This window comes from Amblyomma maculatum, chromosome 1 (genome assembly GCF_055883805.1).
Source record: "Amblyomma maculatum isolate TAMU_Amacu chromosome 1, ASM5588380v1, whole genome shotgun sequence".
Taxonomy (NCBI): domain Eukaryota; kingdom Metazoa; phylum Arthropoda; class Arachnida; order Ixodida; family Ixodidae; genus Amblyomma; species Amblyomma maculatum.
This window is the reverse complement of record NC_139344.1, coordinates 163,550,674-163,570,195: the sequence shown is the minus strand read 5'-3', so window position 1 is coordinate 163,570,195 and position 19,522 is coordinate 163,550,674. Positions and strand designations below refer to the sequence as shown.

Sequence of the window (19,522 nt, the reverse complement as noted above, 5' to 3'; positions counted from 1 at the left end):
CCGTGAAGGGCAACGTCAGCGGACGAGATATGGTGATAGCTTATACATGGGATTCGCTAAACACGGCCAAAAACGACGTGAAATATTTCATGACCATGGTTTTTATTAACTACACGAACGTGAGCTCACGCATTGCGCGGACATTGGACGCTCCCTCGCCATGTGTGGAGACTTTAACGTCGACGCTATGAAATCACGGTATTTGCTAGTGTTCATGCGCGACATGGAGGAATCAAACAACTAAGGAGATGCCCTTGCCATTCCCAATGCATTCGAGAAAGTGTGGCGGAAGTGACGTCAAAATTTAGGGTTAGCCAAGTCGAGCCATTAGCAACGACATAGCTGTTGCTATGAAAACTCTGGTCACTAGCAACAGCGTTGCTAAGGGCCCGAGGTACATACGTGAACGTCACGGAGAAAGAAAATGCGGAGGGTAAAGAAGGAGGAGAGTCACTGCAGCATCCGGTTGCGGGGCGGCCGCGTCGGCTTCAAAAAAGTAACGTCAGGGCCTCTCCTAAGTTGTTTCCTTCCTCCACTGAAGCCACTACCAGGAGGGCATCCTGCATTGATAACATATTTGCATAACACGTCGTTACAACCAACATGAACTATGTGTCTTACTTCATTTACCACATACCGCTACTCGCTGTCCTGCGCGAAAACATGTGGTGTCTGATTCAGACCAGACGCATGACACGGGACTACGCAAGCGCAGTATGCAAAAAACCCTCCTTTATTCGTCACAGTGAAGCCACTTATATAGGGAATAATATTGAATGACGATATGTACACTGAAAGAAACGAAACTGAAACAAGAAATAAGGATACAACATCGCCTCCTGCTTGAAAAATACAGCATAGTAATTTGCAACAACCAAAATAACACGAACTAAACACTTATTGTTCAGGTAAAGAAAACCCAAATCTTTTTACAGGTCGGCGTACCCTAGTGCTGCGACGCAAAGGTTGCTCCACCGAATCCTCTAAAGGAGCAACCACTTCATTAACTTAAGCCCTTGTTTCCGGCAATCGCAACAATTCACCCTGTTCAGCGTCTGCGCGGCTTTCAGGCCAACCTCAGGCCACTTGGACTGATAATCGATCAGTGATATCATGTACCTACACTTTGAAGGGGCCCAGCCAATCGGTCCCACTATATCCATTGCTAACTTCTGCCATGGCAGCGCTGTAAACGTCACCGGCTGCAGCGGTGCAAACGACGGTTTAGCGGACATGTCCGCGGCCTGGCAGATATGGCAAAAATGGATTGCGTCTTCTACCTGTTTATTCAAACGCGGCCACCAGTAAAGATCACGTAGTCTCTGCTTCGTCCTCACAATTCCTGGGTGACCTTCGTGCGCAAAACGAACAAGTAGCGAGGTTAATTCACTCGGAACAACTACCTGCTCGCCGCGCATCAAAATGCCATCGACGACAGAAAGCTCTTCCCGCACGTTAAAGTACGGCATTACTTCTGCTGGCAAAGCTTTTCTAGGTGCCCAACCATGTACCACGTGCACAACAACCTGTTGCAGTGTGCTGTCTGCAGCAGTGGCCACCTGCAGCCGTTCCTTTGTTTGGCACTCTGATACAACGGCCACAATTTCTTCCTGCATCGTCTGCTGCGAATCACAGTCAAGAGGTAGGCGTCAAAGCGCATCGGCCACGACATTTTGCGATCACTTTTGGTACTCTATGTCGAAGTTATAATACAAAAGTCGAGCTGACCATCTGGATATACGCAAAGGTCGGCGTCCTGTACCGGCAGCTGAAAGTAATGTCACCAGTGCCTGGTGGTCCGTACGTAACAAAAATTTTTCTACCCCACAAGTAGACGTGCCAGCGCTCGCACGCGAAGAGACAAGCAAGGGCCTCACGTTCCCCAGCGGCGTACTTCCGCTAAGCAGGAGCCAGGGCACGTGATGCGAAGGCCACCGTGCGTACGCTGTCACCATCGCGTTGCTGAAGAACGGCTCCCAGACACTTATCAGAAGCATCTGTCGTAACAATTACATCAAGGTCTTGGTTAAACATTTGTATGACTGGACTTGAAGACAAAGCTGTCTTAACAAGCTGGAAGCTGCGCTCAGCCTCATCATCCCACGTGAACTGTTGACCAGACCGCTGGAGCCTTCTAAGCGGCTCGACGAGATCAGCAAATCGCGGCACAAACCGAGCATAATAACCAGCGAGACCCAAAATTGACCTCAAAGTGGCAACATCGTGAGGAGCAGGCACTTTGACAATAGCGTCAACCTTAGACTGCAATGGTGTGAGCCCTTTTGAGCTCACCGTATGCCCTAAAAAAGGATAGTTCTGAAACAGTAAATGTGCATTTCTGGTTGAGCTTCAAACCTGAATCACCAATGCGTTTTAGCACCTGGTGTAGATTCTTGTGGTGCTCCTCACGTGTCTTGCCCCACACAATCACATCAATGTAACAAAGTACGCCTTTACAATCTTTCAAAATATGCTGCATCATTCTCTGAAAGGCTGAAGGGGCAGATGCAAGGCCAAAACACACTCTTAAAACGAAACAATCATTCGTTTAAATCATAAATAAATAAAGGTGGTTAGTCCCCGACTTTCCGGAGCCAGTTCTAGCTGGTGGTATGCCGACGCTAAGTCGAGCTTTGAGAAGCACGTTCCTCCAGCTAGTTCATAGAGTAATTCCTCTGTATGCGGAAGAGGAAAAGCATCGGCAATTACTGCCTTGTTCACTTCACGTAGGTCCACACACAACCTAATTGAACCGTCCTTCTTCCTCACGGCGACGATCGGTGAAATCCACTCCGATGCGTCGACAGGTTCAATTATATCTTCGGCCAGCAGGCGTTGTATCTCTACCGATTCCTGTTGCCGTAGCGTGAGCGGCAGGCAGCTGAGTTTCGCAACGACTGGTTTCATAGATGAACGGCATTTAAAATGGCAAACAAAGCCTTTCACATGCCCTAACTGTTCCGTGAACAAGTGCGCAAACTGGTGCGTAAATTCTGAAGGCAGTGAATCAGGGCATGTCACCTGGCAGCAATTCGAGGTTGAGCCGTTGATAGTGATTCCTAGGCTCCGAACGGCATCAAGCCCCAGCAGCGAAGTGCCCTTGTTTGTGACATGAAAAAGCACACTGGCTCTGTTTCCCTTGCAAGATACGTCAGCAAGAAAGCAACCGCTTAACTTGATTTGTTCTCCGGAATAGTTACACAAATTGGCAGTCGGCGGTCATAATGAGTACGTGTCGGCTCGATATTTGTGGTAGTGCTCTTCACTGAGCAAAGAAACCGTAGCGCATGTGTCGACAATCAGCGACAATCATCTTCCCGATGGAAATGTTGGCTCGAATATATTTCGCCTACGCATTATGGTCACCGATTTGAAGTATCATGACGGCGTTGGCTTTCTCGGGCTTTCGAACGGCATATTTCATTTTCTTCGATCTGCACATGCTTGAAAAGTGACAAATTTTTCCACAAGAGTGGCAACGCTTGTTCCTCGCCGGACATGTAGTCGAGTTAACCATATGCGATGACGAGCCGCACCTGTAGCAACTTCCTTGCTCAGAGTCTGACTTTTTTCGCACATCTTGAATCTTGTTCACAGTGCTATGCGCGAATTCCCCAAGCTCTTGTGTTTGCTCAATTTGCTTCCCGATGTCAACAGCACGCTGCAATGTAAGCGAAGACCCTTCATAAAGCATGCTTTCACGGGTTGTTCGTGACCAAGTGCCTTCCAGTAATTGGTCTCGAATCATGCTATCGGTAGCACTGCCAAAATTGCAAGTAGACGCAAGGTCCCGAGGACTGTTTGTAAATGCTTGAAATGTCTCACCAGGCAGTTGTCTTTGGCGAAACCGGCGCCGCTCCACCAAATCATTCGTAGCGTTCGCGAAATGCGTATCCAGAGCAGCAAGCGCGTCATTGAACTGGTCCACCTTTTCCTCGGCCTTGGCGTCCGCAGCCACTTTGTCCTCGGCCTTGGCGTCCGCAGTCGCGTCTGCTCCTTGTGCAAGGATGCTGTAGAATATTTGCTGGCCTTCAACCCCGAGCGAGCTTAGCAGAATTGCCTTGCAACGCTTCGGCTTCAGTTCATCGCCGCCAATGGCCTCCAGGAAATTCAGGAATACGCGTTTCCACTGCTGCCAAGGCACAGCCGGGTCACGGAGTGCAGGCAAGAAAGGGGGCGGTGCTGGGAAACACCCGAGTGACATGGCTCCGATACTGATCCTCGTCGCCAATATGTGGTGTCTGATTCAGACCAGACGCATGACACGGGACCACGCAAGCGCAGTATGCAAAAAACCCTCCTTTATTCGTCACAATAAAGCCACTTATATAGGGAATCATATTGAGTTACGATTACGATATGTACACTGAAAGAAACGAAACTGAAACAAGAAATAAGGATACAACAAAACACACAGAGCACACTTGTGATTTAAAGTAAGTTTTGTCAACAACTGTATTTTGCTTTGGCGACAGAGCATGGGCCAGCACGCATGGATTCCTGAATTGGAATAATCTAGGCGTAGCACGTATTACACCGCTATTTTTTACTCCATTATAGGCTTGTTGTGTTTAGAGTGTATATAACCGTATTCAAGTCCAGGATTCTGAGACAGCTATTATTTGTGAAGAAACTGCGGGATATCGGAAGGTACTGTCGTGAACATGTTGACAATGGCAATGATGTAAGCTTCCGATGCATGGCAGAAGTTCTTCCTGCACTTGCACCGTGTAGGTAAAATTGTTAGAAAAAACCAATGGGCTCGTTTTTGAAAATAATTTTGAGGCAACACTGTGGAATATTGTAAGATACTCTTTGCGTACCCATCACTATAAAGGCTCTAGCTTCCGATGGGTGGCAAAAATTTGCTTCTAAAGTTAGTCGTGCACTCACACGAGTAACTAGGACTGCCATGTATAACCAAGGTGTACGTATTCAAATAGCTTTGCGGCAAGTGTGGAATATTGTAAAATACTTTAATGAATATACTGTTATGCTGTGGCAAGTGATGTAACATGGCGGCATGATAGAAACTGGATAACGTGAGAACATGATGACGAGCCTTCTTCCCGGTCTACGTACTCGTAGCAGCAGTAATAGCAATGAGCTAAGCTTCAAATGCATAGCGAAATTTTAAGTTTTTCCTGCGGTCGTAATGAGTAATTAAAATTGCCGCAGGATACCAATGGATAGCATTTTTTGATACTGATAAGCAAAAAATTATAGTCTGGCCCGGGAGGATCTGCGAAATTATTCAATGTTAACAATCGTCTAGTTAACCAACATGTGAAAAAAAAAAAATTACGTTCAGGAACTCTTTCCGAGAAAATGCCCAAAACTTCTGGGTATGTTTGTTATGAAACGTTTCCCGATTTTGTGGCAGCTAGAGAGTAATTGAAGTGGTTTGGGTGGCTATATTTGTTGTTTTCTCATCTTCTAACCAACCTTTTTTTTTTTTTTTTTTTTTGCGTTCAAGTAAATAGAAAGGCAGCGATTCATATGCTATGAACACATCAATCGAAAAGTTATATAGTGTCTGACCTGCAATCATCCATTCATGACCAGCTGCTAGTCAAAGTAATGCCGTAACTTAAATGGTAATTTGTTGTACTGCGATATGCAAGACAAGGGTACTAAGCATGAGCCTATATGTTTTCCTCATTTGCTCCGCCCCGCCGGGATGGCGCAGTGGTTAGGGCGCTCGACTACTGCACCCGAGGACACGGGATCGAATCCCGAACTCGGCTGCCGGTTTACGATGGAGGCGAAAAGCTAGGCGCCTGTGCGCTGTGCGATGTCAGTGCACGTTAAAGAACCTCAGGTGGTCGAAATCTCTGGAGTCTACCACTACAGCGTCTCTCATAGCCTCAGTATCTTTGGGACGTTAAACCCAAAAACCAAACCATTTTTCTTTCTTTTACATGTGATGACGTAAAATAAAGCCCAAAGGAGCCTTTATTTTTTTCTCTCAGAATATTCTAGCCTGGCAGCTTTACCAGCATTGATAATTTTAGTCTAAAGCTATCATGGTCGGAATGCTCCACTGCTAGCAATAATCTTTCAGTGCACGCTAACAATTGCGTTCCAAACCATTTCGCCTAGCGATGTGGCCCTTTTGTTGTCTGCTGAATAACATTGAACTTGACTGCTAATGACTCACTGAAGACGAACAATATAAACATCATACCGCGTCTTAGCCCTCAGGCCGTGCGAAACAGGATGCAGCACTAGTGCAACCAGCATGCATAGCGAGCAGACGCGGCCGACACAAGAGAGAATTTATTCACGAAAGATGCAGACGAACCGACCTGAACCAGGATGCTTCACTCTTCTGCACTGACGGTGGGCGAAGAAAAATTATAACGGAGAATAAAAGTGATGACCGGAACAAAAAGTGCGCCGTAACGAGCTTTCAGCATGTGAGCGAAGTATGAATGAGTGCAGGTTAAAGATGGTGCCCGCCAAAATCTAAACAAGTGTTTGCACAAGGAATTTCTTTGCAATATCAGAAACAAACCGCCGCGCTGCCTGCTTAGTGCAGGTCTCAAAAAAAAAAAAAAATGCCTACGAATGCTTGAAGACACGACGTCCTTGAATACTTAAGACGTAATTTGTGTAAAATATGTGAGCTAGTAGTTAAGCGAAGGTGGAATTGTGTATCTTGTCCTTAAAGGCTTGGAGCGCTCGCGAGCATTTGAAGAAATTGGTTTGGTTTGGTTTGTGGGGTTTAACGTCCCAAAGCGCCTCAGGCTATTAGAGACGCCGTAGTGGAAGGCTCCGAAAATTTCGACCACCTGGGGCTCTTTAACGTGCACTTGACATCGCACAGCACACGGGCACCTTGCTTTTCGCCTCCATCGGAAAGCGGTCGCCGAGGCCGGGATTCGATCCTGCGTCCTTGGGAACAGTAGTCGAGCGCCGTAACCACTGCGCCACCCGGCGGGGCATTTTAAAATAAACTGGACAGCAGTTGTATTATCTATGCCATCTGAATGCGGCAAGTGCATGAAGAAAGGCTACTTGATACCATATTGACTGTGAAGAATCTGAAAGCTCTACCGAGAACAGTTTTAGTAATTCCTAAAGTCTGCTCTCTCGCTCCGTGTGTTATCAAAAAAGGCGGCTGGATTTCACAGCTTTAAAGACAAGAGCAAAGCAAAAGCGTTTTGCTACTATTAGGAGATTCCTCGTGTAGCGCTCAAAATACAATGCACTTATCCTTGTTCGTGGTCGTGTTATTTGTAAATTAAAAACCTCATTTATTCGAGCAGACGCGCTCGGCTCCATTACTTCGCCACAGTAGTTAACCGAACCAGACTATAATTTTAGCCCGGCCCGTCACATTTAGTTAGATGTTTTTGTAAACAGAGCCAGTCTGAAACCGCTGACTAACCTGCTATATTAAAATTCGCTAGATGGGCAAAGAGTTGGCGTGTATTGCGATGGCTAAAGCACTTCATGAGAGAAAGCTACCGTATAAAGAGACTTTTTATCTTTTGTCTCCGTTGCTATTTGAGAAGGCAGCCAAATTGCCTGCTACTTGGAGCAATAAAAAAAAAATCTTTTCTGCATCCAGCTATCACGAAAAACACCTTAGGTTAAAAGGTCGAAGGCCCATTTCTTCTCTTTCTTCACTATACTGGGTATTCCAGGAAAGCCTACCGCTAATTGGTTAATGTTGATTTTTGGGGCATAAAGACGGTTTTGGCGGTGTAACAGTAGCATAGGCGTTTGTCCGAAAACAGGTGAATCATGTTACATAGTACGCTGAGATAAATTTCAATACTTTACTCTGGCTATAAAAAAAAAATGCCTAATTGCAATTAACCATTTGAGTCATGACGTTGTTATTAATGGCAATAGTATCTAAAATTTCAAGAACGTTATCAAAATAGGCGCTGTGGTTCAAACAAAATGTGGCCATTCCGAGAACCCTTTGAAGACCACGCTCCCATGGTGCTAGCACAGCGACACCCACGGGTGCATAGCACTTCGTGATAACTTCTTTTCTTTCTGTTGTCTACGACATATCACCCTTTGTTGACTTCATAGTTGTAAAACTACGATGTGGTGGCATTACGTAGAGTCAACGAGCGAAGGGCCACATGATGCACGCTTTCCATCGTGTAAGCCGATTCCGCGTTGGGCTCGCCCCGTTAATTTGACGGTTGCCTGCACAGTTTCATGCTTATAGTGACTCTTAACCGGGCGACTTTTTTTACTTTGTTTCTAGCGCTTACAGATTCTTCTTTCACAAACTATGATATATACGTCTATCAACTCTGTGCAGGGGGTTAGTCCAAGAAGGCGGCCATAATGCCCGATCTTGCCGTGATCAAAAGCAAATATCGCTTAGAACTAAATTAATTATATTATCTGTGTAGGCTTAGCTGCAGTATAAAACTAACGTAATCTGTGTTTTTCTTATTAAAGCTCCACCGAAGTGCATATCCATAGAAAGTTTCGAAAGGTATATCTCGTTACGACACATGCGTGTTTGCGTTTCATTTCAGACTGACTGTATGCCATGTAGCATAATGATTTGCCGATTAGTTTAGTCATATTAATTAATAAACTGTTTGTTTTTCAATTTAATGGGCTTTGTTGTAGTGTTAAATTGAAGAACGCCGGCAAATGAGGTGAGCCCAATTTTTAAATTTACCTAGTGTACAATGTATTTCCAAATATCGAGCTCCAATCGTGCGCATTTGAATGCTCGTTGAATGTGCTTCCCGGATTGCAGACTCTTAAAATGGCACCTTTGCGTGTGGTATTTTTGCCAAAATCACCTTATATTCTCCTTTTTCACCAAATACACAAAGGCGCTGTTATCTCAAGTGTAAGAAATGCGAGCGGTGCCATTTCATAACGGTCGAATGGTTGAAAGCCAATTGAATGAGTTTTCAAGTGCGTGTATTTCACGCTCAGTACTTTAAACACATTGTCGACTAGGAACATTTATGAAGGCTACTCATCTATCAAGATGCCGGCCTTCAATTGCGCTGTGTAATATTGCCGCTTGAACTCAAAAATACGTAGCTACGTAAATACGTAAATACCGCAGCCGTGGCCCTGGGGTAGAGTATCCGCCTCGGCGACAGGAGGTAGTGAGTTCGATTCTCATTGCCGGCCGGACACCCACCGGTTTTCTCAAATGGGTACAAGCCGCGACCCGGTCTGGTGCTCGGCTTACCAGAGCTCGTGGCTTGGAAAAGGAGCCCGCGCCTTCTAAGCCCAACTCTGTGATCAGTAAGGACCACATAATGGGCTTTTGCCGCACATGGCGGACTTATTAGAGAGATTTAGCTTACCGTGATCAGCGATCCGCCAGCGTGACTCTCTACCGCTCGTGGGCGGGGCGCACAAGCTGATTGGTGCCGACGCGGCAGGTATATGTGCCCACATCAAGTATGTGGCGCCATCTATCGGCGTCGAGGGGATCTGGGCATGCGCAGTGGAGCGCGCGGTGGCGGATCACGGTAGCGGCTCGCGGATCGCGGTAAGCTAAATCTCTCTACTGTTGTCCGATGGAGGAACTGATCACTGCCACATCGGAGCAACTATTTGAGACCTATGACCTCTTTCCCAAACATTTCACCCCAAAGAGCCGAGCACAAGGCCGGGGGAAAGCTTGTACCCATTGAAAAGCCGGGGGGTACCCGGCGGAACCTGGTACTTCCCGAACACGAGGCGGATGCTCTACCATAAGACCACGCTTCATTCATTCTATCTCGTGTATGATGTCCACGGACCACAACCCACCTGCACAGGTTGCACAGACGGATGTATCTCATACTTGCTTTTTAAATACGATACTGTAAACGTTAAAAATATCACCCTTTTTAGTGGGTTATGCTCTCCCAATTGACCTTTTACAAACATTCGCAAAATGACATGTGGGACTGCAATAAACCATACTGTCAGAAATGGCGAGCATTTGAGACCCTTTTTAGGCTTGGATTGCAATCAAGCACTCAAAAAACCTTTGAAAAGCTTCCTCTTTACACATTCTAGACACGATACCTATCTGGCTTAATGTGTCTGCTTCCATATCTCATTTTATTTTCTGTGCGTCCATTCGCAAATTACGAGTACATTTACTCTGTTTCACTCTCTGAAGTCAACTTTTTTCGAAAAATTGGTTGCAGCTTTTACAGTTAACCTGTATGCCTGTTTACACGCGGTAGTTATAGAGCGTATGATCTGCAACTTGAGCACTCGTATGAGCAAGGCAACCCGCACTGACCACATTTGCAGGCATCTTCTAAACTTACGCACCTAACAAGGCCTGGCGCCGGACCAGGCAAAGCTGGTACACATCCTTACTCGAGACGATGGACCGCGACCAAACTACCTCCTGCAGCCGAGGCAGATACCCAAGTCACTCAGCTACCCGTTGCCTTCCTTCTCCTCCTTCTTCTTCTTCTTCTTCTTCTTCTTCTTCTTCTTCTTCTTCTTCTTCTTCTTCTTCTTCTTCTTCCTCGTTGTAATATTCATCTCCCTCTTCCCTGTCTCACTTCCCCTTCCTCATCTTCTATAACCTCGCGAATGATATTTCCTCTGCGCTTTGTCACCTGCCAACCGAGGCAGATGGTGGGGATTGCTGCCAACACCGACGGCATGAAATTGAGTAACGAATTTATAATACCTCACAGTCTAAAAGGCTGCCTCAAAGGGCGCGACAGAATCATACACTGAGTACATTTTCCTTGAGCAAGGCACTAGAAGAAGCTGCCGGCAAATCACCGATTCAGTATCACGCAAAATTGCAACAGGAAAGGAGCATTCAATTGCCCCTCCCCTTCTCTTCTCTTTTCTTTTTTTTTTTTTTTTTTTTTTGAGGAGAACACAGGGCATTTAAACATGCCGAACATTTTGAACAAATCCTTGGAAACAGTTTGTGAATGTAATTTTTATATAAAATATAACTCCTCCATAACAATCAATATTTCCGCATATCCATACTGAACAGGCCTGCAATATTTTCTGCTATTTACTTTGAAACGTGCATCCAAATGGTTTTTACGGCAACCTTAATTAGTCGTTTCAAATGTAAGACAGCATTCAAGAGCAAAAGTTTGCAACGCTTTGGAAGAGAACTCGGATAGATCATTTATATCGATATGTTCATATACAACATACCCGAAAATTTCGGAGATCTGTTGGGGAAGAGTATGATTTCTTCGCATACTGTAAAACTTCACGATAGATAGCAGCCAAAATATCCACAGACCCTGTCTAGACAGGCTTCTAGTTTTTAAATGGAACGCTTTACTGTAGCCTCGTCGAACCAAGATCATCGGCGCGGTAAATTTGGCCTCAGGCACGGCGCGAGGAGCTGGCTCCGCCCGCTTCTTCTTCGCACTTGCGTCGCGCGGAGCCGGCGGCGCTTGATTTCTTATTCTGCTGGGGCTCCGCTTCTTCTTTTACATCGCACATGTGCTTCTTCTTCTTCTTCATACATGTGGAAAACTTAATTCGTACTTCTACATATATCCACAAAAACACGACATTGCCTCAAATAATGCCACACAGCTTTCTAGTCCCGTGCCTATCATTTCCTTCCACTTCCAACGCTGCCCACCTGGCTCACCTCCTGCGACTTTCCTCATTTCTATGGACACCTTCGCCTACACTTGACAATGGCGTCCTTGACGTTCGCCGACAGCCATTTGGAAGAGGTAAACCGCAGCAAACCATGTCTGACCATGGTTAATAGAGCTTCCGCTTAGTAAACTATAGGTCATCTGTACGAGTGCAAGCTGGCTTAGCAACATAAAATAACCAAGCATAACAAAACTCTCGCTTGCATAAACGGGCTTAGTCTAGCTAAAGTGGTTACGGCGCTCGACTACTGTTCCCAATGAGGCCGGATCGAATCCCGGCCTCGGCGGCAGCTTTTCGATGGAGGCGAAAAGCAAGGCGTCCGTGTGCTGTGCGATGTCAGTGCACGTTAAAGAACCCCAGGTGGTCGAAATTTCCGGAGTCCTCCACTACGGCGTCTCTCATAGCCTGAGTTGCTTTGGAACGTTAAACACCACAAACCAAACCAAACCAAACCAACCTTTTTTTTTTTCTATTAATTTTCAGAACCGAGCTCATTTGGTTTCCCATGACACTTTTAATTAGTTGTTGTTAGCGCAGGACAAGCTTCCGATGAAACTTTTGGGTATGTATCGGGAGCGCAGACCATTTCTGTCAAATGTTCGTGAATGTACTTAAGAATATGCCACAGTTTATTCGCAATCGTTGTCAAAAACGCAGCCCACTGGTTTTTTATGTCTGTTTTAAAAACGCGGTGCGAGCAAGGTACAATATTAAAATTAAATTTTTGTCATTCATCACAAGCGTAGATCGTTTTCATCAACATGCGTATAATAGTATCTTGCAATATTCCCTAGTTGTCTAACAAATATTCCAAAAACAGAGCCCATCGGTTTTTCATGGCCCTTCTTATATAGCGGAAAACGATCTTATTTGCTTGCAGACATAGTATTTAGCGCTCACGAAAACACAGGGATAGGAAAGACGACAGGACTAGGCAGTAGGACTAACTTATGTCCCGTGGTCTCTTCTATCTCTGTGTGTGCTCTTGTGCACTAGATACTACGAGCAGCGCCACCAACGGGCCCTATCAAGAGCCTTGACATTTTGTTTGATCCAAGACTTAGATAATGGTTTGTGCCCCTTAGATTTGTTAGTGCAAGCCAGTACCTCAGTTTGAAGAATGCTGTGTCGAGATTATCTTTTCGTCACCGAAAGACGTGTCAGTCGGCAGCGTCATAGGTACAGGGTGGTCCACTCTAAGTGCGAACACGGCTCCGCGTGGTCGCGCTCTGCGGAGCGCCAGCGGATCCGGCGCGTTCGCGCATCGAAGCAAAGCCGCGCAGGCGCACAGGAGCCCGGGGGAGGAGCTTCGTGTCGTCTGCTACAGCGCTGGCGCGCACCTCGCTTGCATTGCTGGAAAGCAGACGACACGAAGCTCCTCCCCCGGGCCCCTGTGCGCCTGCGCGGCTTTGCTTCGATGCGCGAACGCGCCGGATCCGCTGGCGCTCCGCGGAGCGCGGCCACGCGGAGCCGTGTTCGCACTTAGAGTGGACCACCCTGTACATGAACACTTGTGTCCTGTTGCATAATTTGTAAAGTCTGCCAACTGTCCTTTGTTTCTCCGCATGTGTAGCCTATAACGCACTGCCATCGTTCGCTCCCTCTGAACATCACTTGTTAACACTTAATGACTGGCCAAAGGTTGGCTAAAAGTGAAACTCGGAAATTGTGCGCCTTAGGAGCGTGCTTGCGATGTTCATTATTAACGCGTCGCACTGTGACGCACTTGCCGCATTACCTGCCGCGCAACGCCTCGGCTCTCGTTGCGACTGCGAGTACCGCACGTCGTGCACGTGGAACTGCGAGCACAGTTAACGTGGCACGCGTGGCGCGGAGTGATGCGATTTGATTGATTGTGCCGAGACCGCTCTGCAATCTAGCGACTTTCGAATTTCAAAATGTTCAAAGTTGGTAGAGACACAGCGTGGATAGTATTCTGTTTTTCGAAATTATAAGCCTTATATGGCTATTGTAACGATCAGCTAGAAACGTGTAACTGAAATTGGGTACGTATTTGTAACAGATAAAAATTAAACCATTAGGTTCACTTGATAAGCTGCTTAGTGAAAATTATTCACCTTTTTTCTTATGTCCATTAATCATGATATTACACAGACGCCTTCTCATGCATCAGAACCCCTGCTTTTAATAATTAGTAGCTAGCTTGCCTGAAATACCTGGTAGAGGCTTGCTAAGCAACGAATTTTCTTATGCGTTCGTTGTTTGGTTCTTACCTTTCTGAATCTCATAGCCGCACTAATAGCTCTAGTCGCCGACAGCCGCGACCGCGTATCGTTTGCCTTTTATTATTGCGAAGCACACAAAGAAATGCTGTTGCGAAACATGCGATATCTCCTCAAATAGCTTTAGGGAATGCGCGATGGACGTCAGCCGTTGTCGGCGACATAAAGACTATCACTTCAGGGTTTGTTGTTTTAAATCCTATTCGGGGGCTTCAAGTGATTTTAGCTTACTTTATTCCTTATTGCGCCAATTTACGTAGTAAAGTTTTTAGTTCGGATGTTGATGGGTGACTGGATGGTGGAGCAAGCCAGTAAGTTGGTGGAGCAACTTGGTAAACAACCGGAGAACTTTATACAAAAGAACGAGAGGTGGTACAAGAGACTAACAAAGAAAAACTAGCCGCGGTCGGCCGCGCCGACCGTTAAACAGAGCGACAAGAGACTCCGCGTCCCCGCAGTCGAGCTGGCGCCTCTTGCCCCAGCTTCAAAGCAACCACTCCTACCAGCGCGAGCCAGCGCGAGCGTCCTAACGCAAGGAATAGCTCCAGCCAAAGACACCTCGGGCGCCGTCCCGCGATCCAGAGATGAACCGAGAGCGCACCCCTTTCCACACGTAAAAAAAAAAAAAAAAAAATACAAATGCAGTACTGTAGCTTCTCTTTCCCGCAAGCGCATATGTGCGCTACTCGTCGCCGCCTGTCCGATCGTTTCGCGGGACCTTACATACGTTTTCTGTTATAAAAGCATTGACAGTACTGAAAGCGGCAGTTTTTTTTTCGCAATGAAGCCAGTCTTCTGAACAAGTGGAAAAAAGGAGAAAAATAAACAAAGAAAATGGTGGAAATAATGCTGCTCGATAGCAACTGATTAGCCAAAACACAGCGGCAAATTCAAACACACACTAACCCTGGTATCCTCGATTTCCAACCAATAATAGGTATACGCAAATATTCTCAACACTTTTAAAGGGCAAAACAAAATACATCGTTACGAATTACATATGGGAACCGTTTAACATCCCAAAGAGATATTCATACAAGAGCAGATTCAAATATTTAGCCGTTGAGGGTTTTTTGAAACTTCAAGATAAATTTTTGCGGTGGTGCGGGACGTATTCGTAAGAGCGCTCTATTATCATGGTATTAATTTGTAGAGATCGCACAGGCTCATAGTGCTTTTGTAGTGTTTTAAGGGCATCATCGAAGGTGAACTAGATTTGTACGAAATGAGCAGTTCTTAGCATTCACGCAAGCAGCCATACGGCTACAAAGGAAAGCTAACAGCTTCTACCGAAGCCTCGTAGTTGAATCAAGATTCGCCCCGAGGGGCCGTACCCGGAACCACTGCTTCTACTGGGGTGGTTGCTCTGCCACCTGAGCTAACTCGGAAGGTAGATAGCATAGAGAGGTGCTGGATTTCCCAAATAGGCGGTGATCTCTGGTTGAGTCCCCATACCACGACGAATATTTGAATGTTCAGTTAAAGATGCACAGCTTTCATTTCTAGCCGCACAGCTTTGCTTGAATAAATGTTCGATGAATGTTCTGTTTCCATGAAATTTCGTAGGTTCCACGCAATCGCACAAACTATCGCGGTTAATCGTTTTGCTTCCCATTTTCGAAGTTGCTTATAATTAATTTTGCATATTCATTTTCTTGCATTATGCACACTTAACATAACGATGTGCACCCATGTTAACTCGTTTACTGTATTAAGGCTTTGTCTAGATTTGCCTTCCTGTGCAATGTAATTATGCCATTTTCTTTCATGTTTTGATTTTTATGTATTAAGTGTTACCCCCGTATTTCTATGCTGCCTTCCATTTCTCGAATTGATATTTTGTCTGACCATAATATTTACCTTCGATGCTGTACATCTGTCAATATACGGTCATTGGACGCTGTCATGTACGGTTATTGGGGATTTCGTCCACAGTCCGAATCCCCTTCTGTAGACTGTGATGTTAAATAAATAAAATGAAGTCAAGAATGAAATGCCGATAAATAATTACCCTCATATTACATGTCTGCTCGACTTTCAGAATTCCACTTAACATAATAATAGGGGTGAGAGGGTGTACACGTTTTATGAATAGACACCCTATTCCCCCCCCCCCCCCCCCCGAAATAGCATAAGCTGCAAGTGTTTCTCTAAGCAGGTTTTCTTCTTATCCCTTCCTACTTGAGTGTTGGCCCTGGAACTTTTTTTTACCCCCCCCCCCCCCTTCCTTAACGAAAAGCTTTTGATAATTGTTCCCCTTCAGATATATTCATTATCAGTACCTTTTAGAATGCCTGTCCCTTTTTAAGAAAGGTGTATCTGCCCCAAACCTGCTTTCGGTGGCGACTAATCATCCACCCCGCATTGTAGTTTTTCCTGGTACTGATGCTTTTCTTTATTTTTCAGGCCACAGGATCATAGGCTCCAGGTTCAGAAATACATATTGAAGAAATATTTTTATTTTATATTTTTTACGCTCCTCGACCTACCTTCTCACCCATCCTCCCCCTCCACACTCCTTGGCCTATTTTCCTCTCACCCACCCTCCCCCTCCCCAGCTTTTCTTATTCGGAAGCAAAATCGTATTTAAACCCCTGCCAGTGATGATCGCTCTGCCCAGACGAATACAAGCCCACTGTCGAAACGTTGGCTCGACCTGCGAACTGAGGTTAACAGACACCGCCAGGGACAGAAGAGAGGTCCAAGCACAGCACACTAGGTTACAACATGAAAAGCGCGGACAGAACGGCGGGCGCTGACGGACGGACACGAAGCGAACCAAAGCGAACGGATGGAGCGAACAAAATATGGCTGCCAGCGCCGGATCAGCGTGCCGCTTATGGTTGCCAGACTTACTTTTGTAAACCGTCTATTATCCATCTCTAGCGTAAGGACGCCGGAGGGCGTTGAGGGAAAGTCCAATAGGTGTACTGAGAATAAGGAGGAAGATATCAGCTTTGCGAAAGTTCAGTGTTGGGGCTTCCGGAATTCACAAAAGAAGCCTGCGCAACTAGTGGACTCCTCCGACCGCAGTTTGAGAACATCTGCTCTGGGGCTTCTTTCATTTATCGTAACTTTTACGACTTAAGAACGCTGGCTGCGAGTAAACAAGCAGCATCAGCAAGGTGTGCAAATGACTTTACCTTGAACATGGGCCATTCATGCAGCGAATGTTTTGTGAATTCTTTTTGCCACAAACGTTTTTGCCTCACTGCCACGCTAGCTCTACTGTGTCCTCCATCGACGTCCCCACATAATAATGTCATTCATTTTACATGCTGTAGAACAAAAAAACTGTTCTTTAATATATAAGAGAAAGTGTGGGAATCTACATGAGGAAAGAAATAAAAGAAAATGTTGCTTGTCCTGAAATTCTCATGTGAATATACCTGGAATATATTCTGCAGCATTGAGTCATGAATTCTTGTGCTGACACGCCCTTTCTGTCCTTGCTTCATGTTCACCGTATATAAATTGAGCGGGCACACTGAATAGGTCACTTTTCTACCCTGCAATGAAAATGAAACCTCTTTGTATACCCTTTCGCACTAGAACATGTGCGCTGTCAATTGTACCACTCCGTTCGCGCACATTTGACGTTTACACAGCTCTGCACTTTACAGGCGTGTGGCTTCTTTGTAAACACGTGAACCCGGCAACAAACAGATCCGTATGGCTCGAGATTATTAAACTTCAGTCTTACCATGCATGCCCCCCTCCCCCTCCCCTCCCTGGGAATTTCAGCAATGCGCTTTGCTCTTTTCTTCTTTTGCGGACTGTCAGCTCTCATATTTTTTTTCCCCGTCACATTTTACGGGTCGGCTTTACCGACTGGTTTCAACACACGAGAACGAGTTTAGCAAACATACTTTTTAGGGTCACAACGTCTGTTAATTTCTCTCTATTAGCAGCGTTGACCTATCACAATACATAAATTACTCTACGAAAATGTGTTTTCAATCTGCGTGGAACAAATCTTTTTGCTAAAAACTGCCAAAAATATTTCCTCCTGCGAATTCATCATTTGAACATAGGAGAGCTAGGAGATCGATCAGCAACAAGTTAGCTCTAATGGCAAACGCAAACTGATAAACTGAGTAAACACCCTGCATTGATCGGAACGGCGGCAGAGCAAAAAATAAAGCTCAGAAAAATTGAAACGATGTTAGCCTATTGACCGCAACTATCTCCAGAGTGTTCGTCACACGTCCCAACGCGCGAAGAGCAAGCTGCGCCGTGACCCGATTCACAAATTTGAAGAGCGACGGTGGGAAGGCAAACCAAACCCAGAGGCAGTAAATACAAAGTTTGCTGGCTTTGTCAGTGCGGCAGCTTCCTCGCATCGTCGTCAAAACTTCGCTTTAGGTGCAAGAATGCTGATCACGTTGGCCTCAATCGAGTTAGCGCCACGAACTCGGCAGTTCGTACGAGATCCAGGAATCGCAATGTGGGACGCTTCCATATTTGCTTGAATTCGGGGCAAACGAGTTTATATTTGAGAAAGCGCGCGCAGTCGAACCTATGGGTGGAAGCTTTCATTCTTATGATTAGATGAGCGGCAGCCGCCTTAATGGCGTTTCCTAAAATAATACCATTCAAAGAAAGACACCGTAGGGGACTAAAAGTAAATAAATATTTAGCAAGTGCCTCTCTCTTTAAGTCGCGAGAGAAATCACATTCAGAATGAGAATGCTGTTGACAAATTTGCCCCTTTTGCTACTTCTTCCCAGTGTTTTCTCTACCTTTTTTTTTTTCTCTCCAGTTTAGCTCTTCCCATTCTTCGTCGCCCTCTTCCCTTCTACCAGGATGCGTTAACGAATTTTGAAGGCTACCCAAGCTCCGCGGGACAGTGTATGACACGACATTGTTAATGACTACCGTTTACCGGCTTTTCTTGCGAGCACTTTTTCGCGTACGCTCATCAACATACCTCTCCATCTGGCATGCACTGTGCTACGCGCTTAACCGCTAAATCCCTAATTTATGCCTGTGTTATACTATGATAGACCACTTGGCATAGATAAGCAAGAGACCTTCTCCTCAAACAATCGATCCGAGAAGAGCTGAGGGCCAAACCGTGGAGATATTTTACCGATTTAATGCACGATAGTAACACTTGACAAAACCAATAGCTCCTACATGCGAGGCGGGTGCTCCGACCACTTTTTTTCTTTTTTTTTTTTTTCAATGTTTATTGCCTCAGGACATAAAAAGAATGCTATGAAGGATGAAGGGTGTGGTCAAATAAATGAAAAAAGGTTGGCTGATGTAATGAAGTCGAGGAGTGAACGATGATGTGGTCCCTGCATCCAAGCGGCATATGATGACGGATTATTGGGGGAGAGGCCAGCTGCCACCAGGTGCCATATCCGCGTCGGCTTCAGCGCTGGACATTCCCACAGCAGGTGGTGGATATCGGCTTCTGTATTTGTGTACTTGCAGACGGGGTACCCAGGGTGGGGATACAAATATCGCAATTGAGGCCACTTTCGAATCACTGCAGGTGTTAGGGCCCCCCAACTCTAGCCATCCGAAGCGCCACCTCCTCTGCACGGGCTGGACCGCGGGGGGGCTTATCGTACACGGACGTATGAGAGCACGTGTACGGCGTCGGAGGTGCTCCCTTCTTGTTAAAAAGTAGGATCGCATTATCCAATTTTAGAAGGTTTGGC

At 45.8% G+C, this 19,522-nt stretch overlaps 1 pseudogene; it reads right to left on the bottom strand.

Annotated features, from left to right (window-relative positions):
- Positions 1–1,426: 1,426 nt before the first annotated feature.
- Positions 1,427–4,273, bottom strand: LOC146204783 (uncharacterized; annotated as a pseudogene).
- Between the last annotated feature and the right edge of the window lie 15,249 nt (positions 4,274–19,522).